Genomic DNA, 20,576 nt, shown 5'->3' with positions numbered 1-20,576 from the left:
GAAACTGGAAATGACTGTCTCCCAGGTGGAAGCGTAAATGACTCCTGGACTCTTGACTTATCAGAATGTGATAGTAAGCATCCTTGAGATCTATGGAGCACATCCAGACATCCTTCTCCAATAGCGGGAGAATGGACTGAAGAGTGATCATTCGGAATTTGGACTTTTTCACAAAGCGATTCAATGAACTGAGGTCCAAAATGGGCCTGAAGTCCCCTGTCTTTTTTGGCACCAAAAATAGTCTTGAGTAAGTTCCTGATCCGATCTGATCGGCGGGGACAGGCTGGATGACTCCCTTTTCTAGCAGCTTTGAAACCTCTATTGCTGCTTGATCCCGCTGACTGGGTGGCACATCCGGGATTTCCCTGAAGGGAAGGGGGGGCTTGATGAAGGGAATGAGATAGCCTCCGGTAATAATCCGGAGCACCCACTGGTCACTGGTAATAGCTTCCCAAGCTTGTGGGTGTTCCGCAAAACGACCCCCGACTGGCTCCGGAGCTGCACAGTCGGGCACCAACTCAGGGACGTTGAGTGTGGGAGGAACCACGAAAGGAATCGCGGTCTCCAGAGTTACGGGGGCCTCTGCCACCTCTGGGGCGACGTCTTCCCGAATTTCCCCACCCCCGCCTCTAGAGGAGGGATCACTGGGTGGAGTAGGGAAAGACCTCTGAGTTTTCCTGAACCACATTTTCCCTCCTCTCTGAGCCTTGGGGTAAGGCCTAGAGGGAGTGGAAAAATGGCCCCCAACGGCAGTCAAGGTCTTGCCCTCCTGCTCGCACTGAGTCAGTGTGTCCTTCACCTTGGGTCCAAACAAAGAGGACCCATCAAAGGGGGCATCGGCGAAGGAAGACTTGAAGGCCTCCGCAAAGGAACACAAGTGTAACCAGGCGTGTCTCCTGAGGGCCACGCCTGTTCCCACTGCTCTACTCGCCCCCTCGGCCGCATACGAGATGAGCATCATATACGAGTTCACAATGGAAGATAAGGTAGTCATCTGGGCGCCAACAGTGTGGGCTAACACCTCAGGTAGATTACCTGTGAGGGACTCACTTAGCTCTTTAAGGAGGTCCCTTTGGAGCCTAGTAAAATGACATAAGTAATTCAGCGACCGTAAGGTAAAGGCCGCTGAAGAAAGGGTATGCTTCCCATACCTATCCATGCTCCTGGAATCCTTTAGGAGGGTGGATAGACGTTGAAGCCTCTGCCACGTCCTGCTGTGTGGCAGATGCCACCACCATTGCATCTACAGGAACTCCTTTTGTTAAAAATTCCTTTTGAGGGGGAGCTGAAAGAAATTTGTTGGGTCTTGCAGGCACCGGTTCCACAGAGTCAGGGTGTTCCCAAGCCCTTTGAGAAACCAAATCAAGTAATTCATCGAAGGGCGGAGACACCCAGGAGGCGGAGGGCTGGGCCCCGAAGGCCTTGAGGAAGACTGACTCCTCAGCGGAAGGGGTTTTGGCCTGCCAATCTCCTCTCTGTCTCAGAATCTCAAGGATATCCGAGAAAGAGACATCATCCGAAGATGATTTTGGGGACCCCTCCGCATCATCGAGGTCAGTGTCAGATGTGACAGACTCATTTTGGGAGTCTACGTGCTTCCTCTTGCACAATTTCTTCCATGGAGGCTCATCCGAAGCGGTTTCGGATGGACCCCCCGGAAGAAGGGAACCCCCCATGGGGGTATCCTCAGGCCCTGGGGCCCCACTGTCATGGGACTGCAGTACGCCAGAAGCACCAGTCTCCAGGTCTAGGGATGGTGAGATGGAAGCCTGCTGAGCCGGTAAGGACATGGCCAGCGCGCTCCTCATGGCCTCAAAGGCAGGACCTCCAGACTCCATGGAGGTCACTGGCCGAGAGACCACGACGGCACTAGGAATCCCCACAGCCGATGCTCTGAGGGGAAGACTAGGCACTGAGGCACCTAGTTCCAAGATGTTCCCCTTGGCCCCAGCTGAGGAAGTCCCAGTACCGAACCCCGAACCCGAGAACAGGGTAGGAACAATGGTCGGAACCGATAAACCTCGAAGGGGTCTCGGTTCCGACTGTACGGCTCCGCCTTGCTCCACCATCACCGACTCCAATGGCTCCGAGGAGGTTGGAGGAGGAATCGAAAGTTTCGAGGGGGGGATTGGCTCCGGGGCCGAATGGGCTGGAGCCGAGACCATTTTTGCAAAAACTGGAGACTGGAAAAGCCTCTGAATAACCCTATCCAAATCCGAATCAGACAATTTGGAGGATTTAGAGGAAGTAGAAAGGGGTCGAGATGACTTCCCTCTCGGCTCAGACAATGTAGGGGACCGGCTCCGAAAGGGCTCCAACACTATCGGCGCTGGGTCCGGCACAGTACGAATAAGGATCGGCGCCAAAGGAGCTTTCGGAGCCGAGGGGGAAGAGTCTGAGCTGCACACCTCCACCGGCTCCGAGACAAATGGAACCGAGGGAGGTGATTCGCCTCTCGATGCTCCAACCTGCGGCTCCGAAACTAATGGAGCCGAGGAAAGAAGCATTGAGGCAGACCCTTTGACCCTCGGCTCCGAAGTCAGTGGAGCCGAGGAAGAAGAGGTCGACTTATGCTTCTTAGTAGTCGGCTCCGACGGACTGGTCGGAGCCAACGACCTTTTCTTTTTAGAAGCAGTAGGAGGAGATGAAGCAAAGCTTCCTCAAAAGAGGGCTTAATAAGACCCTTCAGGATCAATTTATTTTTTCGTTCTTGAAGAACCCTAGCAGAAAAAGCATGACACACACTACATGTCTCTTGCAAATGCTTTGGCCCTAAACAATACACACAAATAGCATGACTGTCGGTGATAGACATTTTATAATTGCACCTAGTGCACTTTTTGAACCCAGATTTTTGTTCTTTAGACATTTTAGTGTGAATACCACTATGCAATACTCTAATTACATGCAAGGAACAGAAGTGACCAAAAAACTGTTAGAGCGCGAGAAAAAAAGGGCGCGAGCCCTCTAGAGACAAGGTTTACCTCACAGGGGAGACAACAACAACAAGGGAACACAACAACGGGCAAAAGCCCTCTAACTTAAATGGGCTTTGCCCGGAAAGGAAAAGGGAGTAAAATAAACAACACACTCACTCCACTAAGAAGGGCAAAGGCCCTCTAACTTAAACGGGCCTCGCCCGACCAACCGATATATAAAGACCGACCAATAACACTCAACACCAATAACACTCAACAAATGCACAGAATAGCTGTTAAAACAGCTGTTGATTTAATTTATGAAGAAAACCCAAGGTCAAAAGACCAGAAAAGTAATAAAAGTACACTTAGCTCCAGCCAAGTCGAGACCACGTGGCAGTACACTAAACACAGAAAGTGTGATAAGAGACTTAGGGACACAGGTGGACATTGGTCTCAGCTTCGATAACCACATCGCCACAACAGTCAGGAAATCCTTCTATGTGGCACACCTCATCACGAAGGGCTTTTCATCCAGAAAAAAGGAGGTCATTGTCCCACTGTACTCATCCCTCATTAGACCCATTATAGAATACAACGCCCCATTTGGTATGTACCTCTCAAGACATCTGCAACAACTGGAAAGGCCTCAGAAATACCTCATGAAAAAAATCACAGGCCTAAAGCAGATGACCTACGCTGACCGCCTTAAAAAACTCCAGCTATACTCTGTTGCATATCGTCTACTCAGAGGCGATCTCTGCTTAACATACAAGGCCATGTCAAACCCAGAGCTGTTGGACATGCTACACTTAAAGAAATCCCAATCCCTCAGAGCTACACGCTCCAGGGATCTAAACCTTGTCATCACAATAAACAAAACATGCTGGAGGGATAGGTTCCTGACCCAGAGACTCCCCAGACTCTGGAATAGATTGCCCATACATGTCAAGCAGAGTGCCTCTTTGAACCTCTTCAAGAGGAACCTTGACGATTGGATGGGAGAAAGGAAATTCACCCCAGGGATCACGTCAGTCGCCCTGCTAGACAGGGGTCCAGGAAAGTAAATAATGTGGGAAGAAATAGCCAGGGAATTGTTATGGCTAGGCTTGTATAGGCCCTAGGGCTGATAGCCTAGTACCAACCTATGAACCTATGAACGTCTAGCTTGTAAAGCGGCAAACAAGATCTGGGGAAGCAGGTGTGGTGCATCCTGGGATAGAGGGTAGCCCAGCCAATAAGAGACTTTGTTCTAGTGTACTAGTTGGCTGAGTCGGAGCCGATGGATCAGCTCCGAACCCATCAGTTATGAATGTAGGTGAGATAGGATCCCATTACATCAAGCAGTTATTAAGGCATGCTAATAAAAGAGATGAAATATACAGGTAAGCAGGTAAATCGTTAGGCAGATTTAACTGACACATAAGTGGAACATCCTAAGTATTTACACATAATTCTGTTTGCAACCTTAAAGCATCGCTTCTTATCTAGCTACTCACAAATCCCAGACTAAATTTTCCTGATATGGTCTATAACTATTGGAGACATAACATATCCTCTTCTTCATTTTCTTTACTCCCCTCTGAATGTGAATATTATTATGTTATTGACATTAATAGCAACTTTATCCTTGTGTCTTCAACACATACTGCCTACTAAGTTTACTTCCTGAAACTGATATAGAACTTGAAAACCTTTCCTGACTACTCTTAGGACATTGCTTTGTTTCATTTTATTTTATGCCTACTTATTTCGATCTTCATTTTAATGGTTTACTGTTGGACATATCTTGACTAAGCAATGCATGTTCCTCAGTCTTTTCTAAAGAAATGCATAATGTTAGTCCGTTTATCCCATTTAACTGTCCTACATTAGTCAGGAAAATATGTTTCAGTGCAAAAAATTCTGTAATGTTATACTACTAAATTACTGTGGGTTTTCTTTGCTGTCGTATGCTCTGAATGTGTATGCTCTTGCATCAGATTAGCTAATCTAGGATTGTTTCATTCAACCCAAACACAAAGAACCTCCTTGAGGAATTTTTTTGCCAGGGCACCTCAGTCCAATATACTTTAGTCCATGTTGTGAAAAAGATGGTTATGCAATAATACATACCACAGACATTTTAACACTAACCTTTTGGTAAAATCTGTCATGAATTGTCCCATTTCATTACTTAGTTAAACAAAATCGTTATTTTTAACCGTTATTCCAAGATCTACACTTTTCTAATAGACATTATTTAGCTGTACTAAGCAACTGCCACCAATGTCTATAGACACAGTAAGAGATGCCATGTAAGTTTAGCTTACCCTAAGTTCAGCAGAATGTGGAAGACACTGCAATGGATAAGGATGGGCCCAAAACTATGAATACATTGGATTAACTTTTCTTGTATCTTGCTAGACCTTAATGTCAAGCATACCAGCCCTTGTATGCTAAGAGATGAAGCATCATTATTTGCAAATCTAAGAACCAAAGGTAAACTTGTTATTATTTACCTGGCATTCTAATCCTCGCTATAAAGTGTGCATTATTTCAATAGGTTATGGCAACAGACAAGAGTTATGACCATAACAAAAAATGATCCCTTAATACACAGGCGCTGCTGATGGCAGTCACGTTAAAGTCGTAACATTGTTAATGGTCATTTGCATTTCTAGCTGAAAATTGGCAGTATAATTTATTTGCAGTTATTTTCCATCCCATAAGAACTAAATGAGCGCAGTATTTTGTCACAATTCACAACAGGAAGCCAGTATGCACTACAAACTCCTATTACTTCATCTGTGACTGACATGCAGATACCACTTGTGAACAGCCTGCTCAACAGATTTATAAGGCAAATTCAAACAATGTTTCTGATATTAATCAGTGTTTGGTAGTGTTTCAAAGGTCAAGGCTGTGTTGTGTGTGGCTGACATTTAACAGGGTCTGTGAAATGCATCCTGTTTATTAAACATGTAACAGTGGTTACAAGTATGATTTTTTTTTTCTTTTTAGGGTTGCTCTACTCCTGTTTTCACTTCAAAGCCAGATAGAAAGGAACTGTTGCAAAAGTACTGAGGGAAGAGAACTTATGAGAAGCCATCTGCTGGAGCCTGAAGTAGCAAGACACTCTTTCTCCTTTTTCACTGGTTAACCACAAAGCATACTGCTGAAGTTCTATTAGGCACTGATGCAAGCCAAGTACCTTGCAGATGTGCCTGGAGCAGTCTTTTTAAACAAAATTTGTACTTTCTTTCATCAGAATGTTTTACTTCAAAGACAGTACAGATTAGAAGAAAGCCCCTCCTCATTTTCCATGCTCACCCTGGGCCAGCTTCATCTTTTTTCACAGTTAACAAAGTATGTTAAAAGTAAGATATTTAGAAGCACGTAGCATTAACTATTTTAGGCCTTCAGCTACCCTTGTTAACTACATTTTTCACAAAAGATGTGTTAGTATGAAATGAAATGTACTTTCCCAAGAAAACATACTAAAGAAAAAATACTGTACTGCTATATCCCACAAAGTGCCTTGATTAGATTTCCTAGTGTTGGTCTTACAAATTTGGTATAGCAACCCTCACCCACTATGAAATTCATCAAGAACAAAAGGGATTTCTTAACACTAAATGGACCCCTGGCTGAGTGAGGTGGGCTGAAGACAAACATATTACACAGTATTATCATATTGCCCCAGATGAGTTCTTTAAAATGTTTACAAGCTACTAACTAGATTACCATGTTACACTGCTTTTTTACATAATGAAAGCCTTATTTTGATGCCCTAATCAGTAAGCCACATAAGTAGACCGTAAAACAGCAAATATCCTGAGAGTATATCACCACTCAGCATCATGGCAGAAAAGAGTCGGGTAACCACTCTGCATACCCAGTTATCAAATGTTAAATAAATTCATTTAAATACTGAAATGTATAACAAGTTTATAGCATTAATTTACAAGTGCATCAGTTCTTCTAAGTACAAACGTCTGTTATTGTTGCTTCCATCCGTTGTCTGTAGCATGAGCATGGCTCATCCCCATCCCACTTATAATTTATTTATCAGAAGGTACGTGCAACAGGATGAAAGTGAAAACAAAAGGCCCCAGTGGCAACATGTGCTTTAACAGTTCCCTTATGCTTCCATGAACCTCTGTGCAGTGTTGCATAACTTTTGGGAATTCTGTCTTAAAATGGGCAACCAATATTCAACAAGCATACCTCTCAACTTTCCAAACATTTTCCTCATATTTTTGGTTTATTCCTCATAAAATTTGTGGCTTTCTGGCAAATTATTGAGGACTGAAGTCACAAAGTAGTGACAAACATTTGCATTCCAGACTTCATATCCTTCATAAAATGCATGCTAAACACAAATTCTTCTATTCTAATGCCTTTCTAAGTTTATAAGTAATATTTAAAATATACATAATTGCCCCACCCCCCAAGTATTTCTGGCTTTGTCCGGATTTCTCCCACTAAGAGGTTGAGAAGTATGTCAATGAGTAATGAGTATACTTTGCTGTTAGAGAAGTTTTCTTAGTCCTTACTTCTAAGTTACTGTATCTGCAGGACAGTAACTATGCCCTACTGCAACTGTAGCTCCACATCAGCGATTCTGCCAGTCACAGCCATGATGATTCACCTACTTATTCTAGATCACAGTGTACTGGGCACATGCTACTAATATCTGGACAAGTAGAAGTCAAAGTCACAGATATATTGACACATTCTAAACATGATCATTCAGTTATCTGTATGTACGCAAAATGGCGCAAAAAAACTATACCAAGCGAATATGCATACTCATATACTGCACTGTGTAGGTATTTACAGGCTACATACCTTCGCTCACACTATACAGTAGCTATACTGCTTTAAGGGATGTTTTTATATGCAGTACTGCATGTAAAATGAGCACTTGCAGCACCTATACTAAGGGTGTATTTGTCTCATGCATGTTTACATGAACAATTGGGTTAGAAGTCGAAAAGAAGTAATACACCCAGTCAGTGTTGAATAATTTGAAAATAATGCACTAACCATTTACTAAACTGAAGTGAAACGATTATCATATAATATTGCTAAGGGTACACTTTTACTGAAGATGAGTAAGCAATCAGCCGCTGTTCAATACTATTTTTTTTTTCACACGGTGTTCCATCCCTCTCATCTTTCCAGATTTTTGCAGAGTGCCCAGATTTGTCCTTCATATTTTTAGGCTATTCCTCATAAATTATGTAATTTTCCAGCAAATCACTGAGGTGTGAAATCACAAAATAATGATGCACATTTGAGTTTCAGACTTTATATCCTTCAGAAAATGCAAGCAAACACAAATCCTGCTATTCTAGCAACTTTCTAAGTTATAAGAGCAATATTTAAGATCTGTCCCTATTTTTAGGCCTTTATCATTCCATTACTTTAGGCTTTGTCCAGGTTAAGAGGTATTGTATCATATGTATAATTTTTACCTCAATATGTCTGCAACAGAGACTTGTGGAACCCAGACAGCTGAGAAAATACAGTTTTATCAGAGGCAATTTCTTCATATCTGGTTTGGTTGAATGCCACCTTGAACTGAAAAGAACCATTGACTGAATGCATACTTATAGCATTTGCACAAATCAGTGACTTTAGTATTAGAACTGTGTTTGGGTATTAGGTTAGATTCAAGTATCGATTTAAATTTATTTTTGAGTTGGGATGATGTAAATGGTAGTATACCTCGTTAAAAACTGGATTTGCTATAATGAATATGTTTCTGTTTTGTCCATACTAGCTGCACTGTTACTTTTTCTTTGTTTTTTTAAGGAAATGGCTTTCAGTTCTCTGGCATTTCAACTGTGTGCACTAGATGCTATTGTTTTTGATGACTGGTCATCATTGACTTGACATGGAAGTAATATGTCTAAGATTAAAACACATACTCTGTAAGAAATAACATACTATAGTGTTGTTGTATCTTTTGAAAATGCTCATTTTATTGCAGATAAAACCATTGCAAGGAAATGGATGGAAAAAATGAAGTAAGAGCCATGACCTCAGTCAGTCATAAAGCAATATCATTTATAAAATGGTGCCAGTAAGGTAATTTATCTGATAAAGGTGATGCACTGACTGAATCCAAAATGACACAGGGTCGGATTCACGATGGCTTGCACGGAGTCTACGAGTAGAGTAAGACTCTATGCAGCCATCATGTCCGACGAGTGATCCAGGAACAGCCTGTAGGGGCGTGTAAGAGAGCTCCTAAAATGTCTCCTACACAGACAGGGCTGGGATATACAAATTACCTCACTTGCAGCCAAAAGGCATGCAAATAAGGTAAATTTGCGATCCAGGAAGCACAAACCTGTCCGAGTAGGAGACGTGTTAGCTGCAGAAATGTACTCAGTTGACAACTGAGTACCATTCTGCAAATAGCACAATGGAGCCTTGTCAGCTCCAAATAAAGGTTGCATATGGTTGAGGAAGCATGCCAATGGCCAAATATATGGCCATTGGAAAGTTTCCAAGATGCAAAATTAAAATAAAAAGAATTTTTTTTCGCAGATTTCTGATGTTTAACCGTAGCGCAGTGCCGCGCAAACAGGGTGCACTATAAAAATCATAAAATTAGACAATAAAAGCCACAAACGTGGAATTTATGAAAATTGTTAAATGACAATGTAAGGGAATAGCAGGCTGAAGACAACATGGCCACCGAGTAGGGTTGCTAAGGGGAGAAGCCCAGTCTAAGACATGTAACCAAGCATTAGTAGGCAATCCTATGTAAATGAGTGTTAGGATAGTGAATCACACTTTTACATAGCAAATGAGCACAGTCAGTGGAGTGTAGGAGTAGGATATGGGGAGGAACAGAGTAGGAGATAGGTGACATCACAAGGGGGTATGTATGAAAGTAGTGAAGCTCATTGGAGCACAGTGGCATGTGTTAGCTGTCAGTTAGACATCATGGAAAGAGGTGTGTCAACAGGTAGGCCAAGTAAAGCCAAGAAATGGAAGGTGTATACTATAGATAACACCAAAGTTTCTTGCTGAGTGGGTATGCGCGTGTGTGCACGCCTGTAAACTCAAGTAAGACAGAGTGCGCGCGTGGAAGCGTGAGTGCGCGCGTTTAAGCTGGAGTAAGCATGTATCAGGCTGTTGGAAGACCTGTAAGTGTGTTTGCACTGGTGTGCACGCGTTTTAACCCCAATAAGCAAATATTAGTCCGTCTAAGCATGTGTGCGCGTGTGTTAGCTGCTGTGCACGTGTTTGTGAGCGCGTCGCTCCCAGCTGAGGAAACAGAAAGGAAAAAGGAAGCACAACAAATAGTAGGAAGCTACCAGGAAATACTAGTAGAGCTAGCAGGTGCAAACAATCAGAATCAGGCAATAACACATGCAGAACACTAGCCCAGCCCAGCACTTAAAACTCTGCAAACAACAGTGCAGTTTGTTTCTCTCAAGAGACACTGCAACACTGGAGTAAGCTACTAGAAGTGAAAACTGAAAAAGCTACACTCAGACAAAAAATGCTAGGGTCTGCCATTGCTGTTATAAGGCGACATATGCAACATGCTGAGGGTGGTGACAATACAAATGCTGCCAGACAACCCACAGTGAGGAGACGGAGAAGAGTGTACAGGCCCAGTGTCACCTACCAGGGGTTACATGAGCTGGAGATAGTGGAGCACTATTGAGTGGACAGAGACCTCCTGCAGCAAATAGTTGAGCTGTGCAGGCCACGCCACACACAGAACCAACAGAGGGGAACCCATCCCAGTGGAAACCAAGGTATTTGTTGGCCTAAGAATACTAGCAACAGGTACCTTTCAGAGACCAACTGGTAATATGATGAGGATATCACAGGCATCAGCATCCAGGGTACTGCACCAGTTCCTGGATGCCATGTTAGCACATGTCGGTGATCATGTATATTTCCCCAATTCCCGTGAGGTATTGGCCAACAATATGCGTCTCTTCCAGCAAATAGAAGAATACCCTGAGGTAGTGGGTGCAATAGACTGCACGCATATACACATCAAAGCACCAGCCAGTGAACAGGGTAGGGCCTACATTAACTGCAAGGGCTTCCCCTCCATCAACTGCCAGGTCGTGTGTGATGCACAGGGCATAATAATGAATGTGTGTGCTGGCTGCCCTGGAAGCTACCATGATTCCCATATCTGGCATCTGATGCAGCTGTACCAGACATTTGCCAATGGGGACATCCCACATGGTCGCTTAGTGGAGGATGCTGGCTATGCACTGGAGTCGTGGCTGATGACACCCATCAGAAACGCACACACACCTGAACAGGAACGCCATAATGAGGCACACGCACAAACACAAAATGTAATTGAGCGTGTGTTTGGGTTGCTCAAGTCACAGTTCCGGTGCCTAGACACATCTGGTGGAGCCTTGCAATACTCACCAACTACATGTACCCAAATTGTCATGGTATGTGCTATGCTACATAATATGATTCTGTGAAAACAGCTGCAGCAGGACCAGCATAGGCCTGGGACAAACAACCCCCCACCAATGCCAAGGCCATCACAGGCAGAGCGTGACTCGGAGGAGGAACAACCTGAGCCTGCCCCAGTAGGCAGAAGGAGGCTTGCCCAGTATGCCTTGGCCTTGGCAAAGAGGCAACACATAGCACATACACTGGCTTAGTATGAAGCCTGGAAATGATACCTCTCTCTGACTCGCACATATAGTAAAAGGGATGCCTAACTTGACACTACCTGTTTCCAAACATGTATAGGGAGTGCAGTATGTGCATCTGACATAGGCAGCCCTGCAGCATCACCTGAGACATGATTGCCATGTGTTAAAGCAATGTAAGGCAGTGCTAAACAGCATTTACCACCATGTAGTATATGCAAGCTTGATGACCTTGAGTATCATCCTACCCTCACCAAACATGAGGCCACAATATGAAGACAAGATGATCAATTACAACAATTGGCTTAGGTATTGGTGTCAGTGAAAGGGGATACAATGCCTGTCAGCCTGGGATGACATGCCTGACAAGACATACAGTACCCCACTTGGTCATCATAGATAAGATCACTAGCTTCAATATAAACACCTATGCCACTAGATGGGTTGCAAACGGGCTCAAGGACAGAACCCACATGGTCAGAAATGCTGGAGCCATGTCAGACCCCAAACCAGCTACAAGTGGCATCCCACAAGGCTCAGTCCTGGGACCTCCCTTGTTTGGTATATCTTTCTCAGAGGTACAGCCCAACACAGGAGGACTGTTGGTGAACAAGTTTGCAGATGACTGCAAACTGGGCGCCATAATTGACCCTACAGCTGACACAAGCTTCCTACAAAAGGGCCTCATAGAGCCATGTCCTCAAGCTAAATGCAAAACAGTGTATAGTCCTCCCCTTTGTCAAAAACTAAGTGCCCACAAATTACCACATAGGTGGTAACTCATTAAGTATGGAATAAATGATAAGGGACCTGGGGACCCAAGCTGATAGCAATCTCACATTCGATAACCACGTGGCCAAAGTGTTTAGAAAAACATTTCATATAGCCCACCTAATCATGAAGGTATTCACATCTACATCAGGGGAGGTTATCGTGCCTCTTAACTCATCCCTCATCAGGCCCATAATAGAGTACAATGCCCCTTGTGGAATGCACCTTATCAGACACCTGCTGCAGCTGGAAAGACCACAAAAGTACCTCACCAGGAGGATCAAAGGGCTCAAACACATGCCATTCGCTGCCCGGTTAAAGAAACTGCAGCTCGACTCAGTGGCATACCGCCTGCCTAGAGGCAATCTGTGTCTGATGTATAAACTCATGTCCAACCTGGAATCAATGGACATGCTGCACCTCAGAAACTCAGAATCCCATCAAGCTATGCGCTCAAGAGACCTGAACCTCAGGACTGAAATAAATACGACATGCTGGAGTGACAGATTCATAACCCAGAGGCTCCCCCCACTCTTGAGTAAACCCCCCACTCCAGGTTAGCCAGAGTCCCTCATTGACTCTCTTCAAGAGGAATCTTGATGAGTGGATGGGAGATTGTAGGTTTATCCTGGGTATCACTTCTATGTCACTGTTAGACAGAGGCAAAGTATACCAACCTTGAAAAATGTCATGGCAAACTCCACTTAAAATGGGTGTTGAAAGCCAAACACACTCTGGCTTGGATTATAAATGCCCTAGGGCAGATAGCCTAGTATGAACCTATGAAAAGAATCACACACACCAACTAGTACAACTGTGGTCAATGTGGAGTAATGTTTGACAATGTCCACCCAAGTTGTTGAATACACAGCAATGTCAGACAAGCCTGGTTTAAGTAGGCCATAGCTGAACAAAATGCAACATGCTCATAGTTGCCCAACTGGCCCTTAACCAGTCTGGTCTGCTCAGTATGAACATTTAAAGCAGTGATGGGACTCAAGCCCATGATACTGTGCATCATAGTGAAAGTACTGAACCACTACACCATGACAGTTTTGCAGTGCTCAGCCAGTAAGAGAGAATGTTGCCAAGTCTTTGCAAACTACCACATGGAAACCCAGCAGGCACAGCATAATCCCTGTTGAGTTATGACACAAAGGAGTCTGGCAGTAAGAACACAACAATACTTCCAACACACACAGTATAAATGTCAATATTGGTCATGTTCACACACAACCAGAAATGTAGTGGACTCCAGATCACAACATATGGAAAGGCTGAACTGGGCATGCTCACACACTTAGGCCATGTCTGAGTATAGCAGTCAGTCACACATATCTGGCAGTTGTATGTGTTAAGCCAGGAACCTCCCACGATCCAGCAATCTGCCCTGTGCACACAGTTAAATGACAACAGACACATATATTAATATACTGGAACCCTGTCATGATCAAACATGTTACGCAGATACACAAGTTGATCATAGAAACTGGGAAAGCTATGGCAATAAAGAACTGCAAACAGTAGCAGCAACAAATCTTGTGCATCCCGAACATAAACATAGGTGCAGAGGTCGATACTATGCTGTCTGCCTTAGGGAATTCATAAGTCTAGGCAGAGTGTATTTGGCATCCACCTCCCCAGTAGAGTAGCCTACTGTGCCTCTGTAAAGTAGGTCACAGAAGGCACCCTTTAAGACTAGTTTGCTGTGCCTCTGTCAAGCAGGGACACAGTGGAGATCCCAGGAGTGAAATTGCAATTTCCCATCCATGCAGCTGTATTTCGCTGGAAGAGGGTTGGCGAGGGGCTATGTCTAACTTTAATTGGGATTCAATTCCAGAGTGAGGGGAGCCTCTGGGTAATGAATCTGTCCCTGCAGCATGTCCTATTTATTTTTGTGCTGAGGTTTAAGTCCCTGGAGTGTGTAGCTCTAAGGGTCTTGGATGTTATGAGGTGGAGCATGTCCATTACTTCTGGGCTTGAAATGGCTGCGTACGTCAGGCATAGATCACCTCTGAGTAGGCGTTAAGCAACCAGGTAGAGCTGGAGAGCCCTTAGTTGAGCTGCATAGGACATCTGTGTGTAGCCCATGATCCTCTTGGGAAGGTACTGTTGTGTTCATTGTAGTTGCCACAGGTGTTGGGTAAGGTACACCCCAAAAGGGGCATTGTAGTCAAACATGGGCCTGATGAGTGACTAGTAGAGGGCCACAATGACCTCCCATGATCTACATGCAAACACCCATGTGATAAGGAGGGCTATATAAAGGTCTTTGCAATGACTCTGTCAATGTGATTAGCAAAGGAGAGGTTATGATCTATGTGGGTCTGTGGGATATTGCTCTGTTATTTAGTATCTTCCTCCTTCAGTTGTACAGCTTATATATGGCTGTGGTCAACCAGACAGGTCTCCTGTTTTGGAGGAGTCATGGTTTTATTTGGGATAGCATGATCCATGCATACCTGCAGGTGCTCATACAATGCGTTTGTAAAGGATTCTGCAGATTGGGCTGTATTATCCTCCAGCACAGGGCCTTTGAACTATTCCACCCCAGTCTTCACAAGTGCAAAGTCTGCTTTTGAGAAATTCTTTACAGTGATTTCCTTGGCTGAGGGTGGGGACGGGATATGGATGTCCAGGGAAAGTTGTTTATGGTCTGATCTTAACAATGATGATTCTACCTCTGGTGTGGAACATAGAGTCCCCATGTTGGTGATGATCAGGTCCAAGATGTATTCCCCCTTGTGGGTGTGGTGACTGGTTGTGCTATAGCACATGGATCCACAAATTGTAGTGGCTGTAGGGTGATGTTGTTGAGAGCCTGAGTAGTATCCCCAGTCAATATTTGTGTACCTGAAGTCAACTACTATAATGGTTTGTGTGAAGACCTGCATATCCTACACTGTTCCCAGGAAAGCCAAGTGTGGTTACTGGGTAGGGGGGGGGGGTGGTCTGAACTACACACCAAACCAAAAGGCAGTTTTGCACAATGGTAGTTGTATATGTATGGCCTGTCATGCTTAGTGCAGTGGTACCAACCCAGAGGTGTGTGTATCTGTGATGAATATGGATACACCCCCTACTTGTGTTGTGTGTTACAAGTCCTGTGGTCACAAAGCATGCTATAGAACATAACCTGGCAGTGCCAGTGTGCATATGTGACCCTGAACTAGGCGTCTGTTAATGTACAGATATTGTTAACCCCCATACTGAGGGATAGTTAAAGATGTACATTCTTCTTTGGAAAGACTGATAATGTCAGCACCTTATAAATACACCAGGAGAAGGGAAATCATCCAGTAATGTGAATAGTGCGCTGCGCTAATGCGTCTCTCTCAAGTATCATAACATAGTTAGGTAGGGGTTTGAATCCTGCAAGTGCTGTGTGTGTGGGAGGGCAGGGGGGTATGTATGCAATACTCTGTGAAAGGAATGGCTTTTATGAAGACTGGGATAACACACTAAAAGATGTACATTCCTCTTTGGAAAGACTGATGATGTCAGCACCCTACAAATACACCAGGAGAAGGAGAATCATCTAGTAATGCAAATAGCGTGCTGTGCTAATGCATCTCTCTCAAGTATCATAACATAGTTAGGTAGGGGTTGGCATCCTACAAATGCCATGTGTGCATTTGTCAATGGATTGTGTGTTTTGCTTTTATTATTGTATGACATATTATTATAACAGTAATTTCAATGCACACATCAGGTATGTGTGTGCCACATACAGATATGTACCTGTCACATTTAATAGTTCCTATGTGTGAAGGCTGCCCCATATGAATGCAGTTGTTACCGTTGCCAGCATGTGCCGCAGCTTACCAGACGTTAGGCCATACATGTATGTTGGTGACAATGCAGGCTACTGCAGTGATCTGTGTCCTAGCCAAACTATGTGACACACACCCATGAAAGCTTTGATAGATTAATGTGGGTGAGGGTTCATGTCTGGAGTATATGTCAGACATGTTAAAACACAGCAAAGTCTGTGAGTGATGGGCACCCAGTGTAGGTGTATGGCAACTGTTGCCAATATGCATATAGACACCTTCTTGCTTAGATGATACACAGAGGGACAGCAGAATACCTTTGGAAATGTGAATATTACAGGAAAGACAAGATAACACTTGTCCACATGTACACACCATTACCCGTTCTACATGATGGGTGCTACCACCTACATGGTACTGTTGGAATACTATGTTAACTACATGCCGATGCCAATGCCACAGTTGTGTTACAGCAATACAGCATGGCTTGGAAAGCAGGTATCTGCCCATATGATACCCTTGTGGTGGTTAGGTGTGTCATGTGTAGAATGCATTGTAGGCCACTGTATGTATTTGCAGTCGTGGATGGACATATCCGTACTGTGTTGGCATGTACGTGAGACTGCTATATGCCAATGAGTATTGTTCCCAGGGATGTGTGTGGCTCAGTAAGAATATAGTGTAGTACTGCAGGAATATCACTGACACTAGGTTCCTACATCTGTGTATCAATTGAGGAGACACCATGTCATGACCACTGACTGTCAGGCTATGTAAGCTGCGTATACTACCAGAATGTAGACCATTGACATTTGGAAACCATATCACCCACAGCATACTGTCAAACCATGTCATGTTCCATGCTAACCATGTTCACAAATGTACACCTGCAACTCAGTGCTGCAAACATCACACATGTACTGTCCACACCCCAACACATACAGGCACAGGTACACATAAAGCCATGTGGCACATTTGCAGACAGTACACTTTGGGAATTAACACTGGTGTATACAAAACTGCAATGACAAACATAGGTAATGCATCATGCATGCTCGAATATACCCACAACAATATCATTACACTGTACTAACAACATGATAATATTACTACAGTGCTATGTTGTCACCCTGTGCATCAGCACCACGCTACCCTGTTCCTGCATCAATGTTACAGATGGCAGGAGGTGGCACAGTTTCATCATATGCACAGGGTGTGTACGTGGTTTGCCAGAGTCTGTCATTGACACATCCAATTGACATGTATGTGTGTGTGTGTGTGTGTGTGTGTGTGTGTGTGTGTGTTAGTGAGGGACAACAGTACAACATGGGGCAATGTTGTTGCAATGTGTGCGTGTATGTGTTAGTCCTAGGTGTTAGCATTACGTGTGTGTGTGTATGCATGCACACAGTTCCACCACATGGCTGCCATATACGGGTGTTTGTGGACAGCCACAGACTATACCTGCCAGGTCATACAGATCACTGTCTCTGGCCACGGACATGGTACCTGTGCCTGACAGGGGTGCTACGGACAGTATCAGGTACTAAGCCAGACTGGGTACTGTCAACAGAAGAAGTGGGTTGTTGACTGGACACATGTCCCTGCTGGGACTGTCCAGAGCCACGTGCAGGTGGTCTTCTTGGACGGTCTAATGACAGCACAGACCCAGCACTGCTGGGGCTGGTACTGGCACTATGGGAGTGGCTGCGGGTTTGTTGTCATCCGCGATGACTGCCAGCTGATAATGTTGCTGGCATATGTCCACGGCAATGCCTCAACCGTCCTGCACTGTCCTGGCTCCTGGACATGTAGTTGTGGAAGAGATCTGATGTGTCCCCCCAACGTCTATCAATGACCTCGCTGATGTTACGGATTGCAGATGCAACGTCAAGCATAGTGTCATTCATAGCGGTGCGATGTGCTCTAAGCTCCCTCAGACCCTGTCTGGTGTACCATTCCATACATGCCTGTGCCTGCATTACAGCCTGGAACATAGCTGAGGTTGGAAGACCTCTGTGGGCACGTCTGACAGGGGCAGTACGACCACGGATGCTCCCACGAGAACCCCTGGACATCTGCCTGTGTGGTACCATGTCAGGAATCTGGCCATGGCTGCTGTGAGTGGATGCATGTGCCAGTGATACCACACTACCCTGGTCAATGCCCACTGTATGCTGTCCCTCAGCTAAGGACATTGGTGACAATGGATGTATAGGCAGGATGACTATGCGCATTGATGGGGTTGACTGCTGTGTAGTTTCAATTGGCTGACCAACGACAGACCCTGTCACACCTCCCTGTGCCATTACATATGTATCATCATAATCACTATCCCTAGCAGTGGCTTCAGGTTCCCTGCTGCACTCCACCACAGCAACATCAGAACCTGTGAGAGGAAGATAGGAAACACAGTTTACAAATATGTACACGATATTACCACACAGGCGCACAGGCACACATGCACACATGCACACATCCGCACATGTGCACATGCACACATGCACACATGTGCACAGGCACACAGCTGCACATGCGCATATGCACACATGCGCACATGCACACATGCACACATGTGCACATGTGCACATGCACACATGCACACATGTGCACATGCACACATGCACACATGCGCACATGCACACATGCACACATGCGCACAGGCACACATGCACACATGCACACATGCGCACATGCACACATGCACACATGCGCACAGGCACACATGCACACATGCGCACAGGCACACATGCACACAGACACACATGCATATAATCACACATGCACACATGCACAGCATACTCCTCAGTACAGCAGATACAAACACAGACACACCTGCAATCCAACACATACACAATACTGTTTTAGGGTGGGTGACAGTATCACAAGGAGAAACATTACTGCACACATGTCAGCATGCAGATTATGTGTTGCACAGGACCATGCATTGCAAGTGCGGACAGCCCTTGTTTATAACAGTATACGTGTACTTGATGCTTGTGTGTAGTTGTTCAGTGATTGTCTCCACCCTGGGACACAATGTGTACAAGGACATAACAATGTTGTGCAAGTGCTACAAGCTGTGGGTGCATATATTTGCCCACACACACACACACACACACACACACACACACACACACACACACACACACAACACATGATGGTGCTACGCAACGACTGCTATGTGTACTTTTGTGGTCGTCGGAACTGGATGTGGTGTAGTAACGTGAGCCATGATCAACATGCTTCTTGTGGTCAGTCAACAATAATAATGTATGCCAGACAGGCAGCTAGCATGCTGTACCTGACGTGCAGTAACATGACTACATCCACAATTACACAGCCACTTGTTACATGGGTTTGTAAGGTGGCCAATAGTGAGCATTGCCTAACATGAATGTATTATTTGTTCAAGACTGTTGCACAAAGACATGATAGGCCTCTACCCCTCAGGTATATTATGTGTGCTGCGTAGATGAGAAGTGGGATACTGAAGGGTGACCATACAGCAGGTGTCATAATTGGACATGTGTAGCAGGCTAAGGTATAGTGTGTATGCCAAACATGTGTGTGTTGTGTACATGTGTATCGGGTATGCCTATACAATGTCCAGTACTGTGTTGCCACACATGTGTGTCATGCCCTGTGTATTGCATGTGAGTGGGGCAGCTATTGAGAATAATGGGATATGCATAGTCTCACAGCAAACATGCACAGCATGCATTATGCATAGGTGTGTTATATGTGCACAGACTACACCTCCATATGACATGCATATGTCATTAGTAATAGTATTGTTATTACACACTCACTAGCATGGATTGGCTGCCTTGCTGTCACTCCAGAGGGACCTGCAAAAATATGAGAGTGATTGCCAGTGGCCACAACTGTGCCATTGATACTGTGAGTATGATAAAGTACAGTAGTACAACAGGTGGCTTTCACAGGTGTACAGATTATGTTCAGAATATCAGTCTTGCAGAAGAATAGGCAGGTTAACAGCTACACAACCAGTACACATCTCACACATGCGTAAACTACCAGTACAGAGATCAGTCAACTACAGATATGGCATGTCACCTGCACGCTCCATTTCAACATGCTGGGTGGCTCCGGCCTCCATGATGACACATGTTTGTGGATGTTGCTGTTGTTGGCCTGGGGCCACAGCACTTAGGAGGTGCTCCTCCACACTGGTGAGGGGGGGATGGATAGGTACCCCACCGCCTGTGGCAAGCTGTTGTCTGTGGATATCAGACGCATGCTGCCGGACATATCTAATTAAATCACTGCAGTGATGGCGTACCTGCTCATATGTCCGGTTATGCATGCCTATGTCATTTACCTGACGGACAAGATCTTGCCACAGTGCAGCCCTCTCATGCTGGTTCTGTCTGGTCCTGGAAAACAGCACACAGTAATTCTGCACCAGGCTCTGGTGGATCTCCTGATCCTCGGCTGCTGTATAT

Source organism: Protopterus annectens, chromosome 6.part1 (assembly GCF_019279795.1).
Source record: "Protopterus annectens isolate FY-2018-M chromosome 6.part1, PAN1.0, whole genome shotgun sequence".
NCBI classification, from domain to species: domain Eukaryota; kingdom Metazoa; phylum Chordata; order Ceratodontiformes; family Protopteridae; genus Protopterus; species Protopterus annectens.
The sequence above is the reverse complement of the archived record's forward strand: the minus strand, read 5'-3'. Positions refer to the sequence as shown.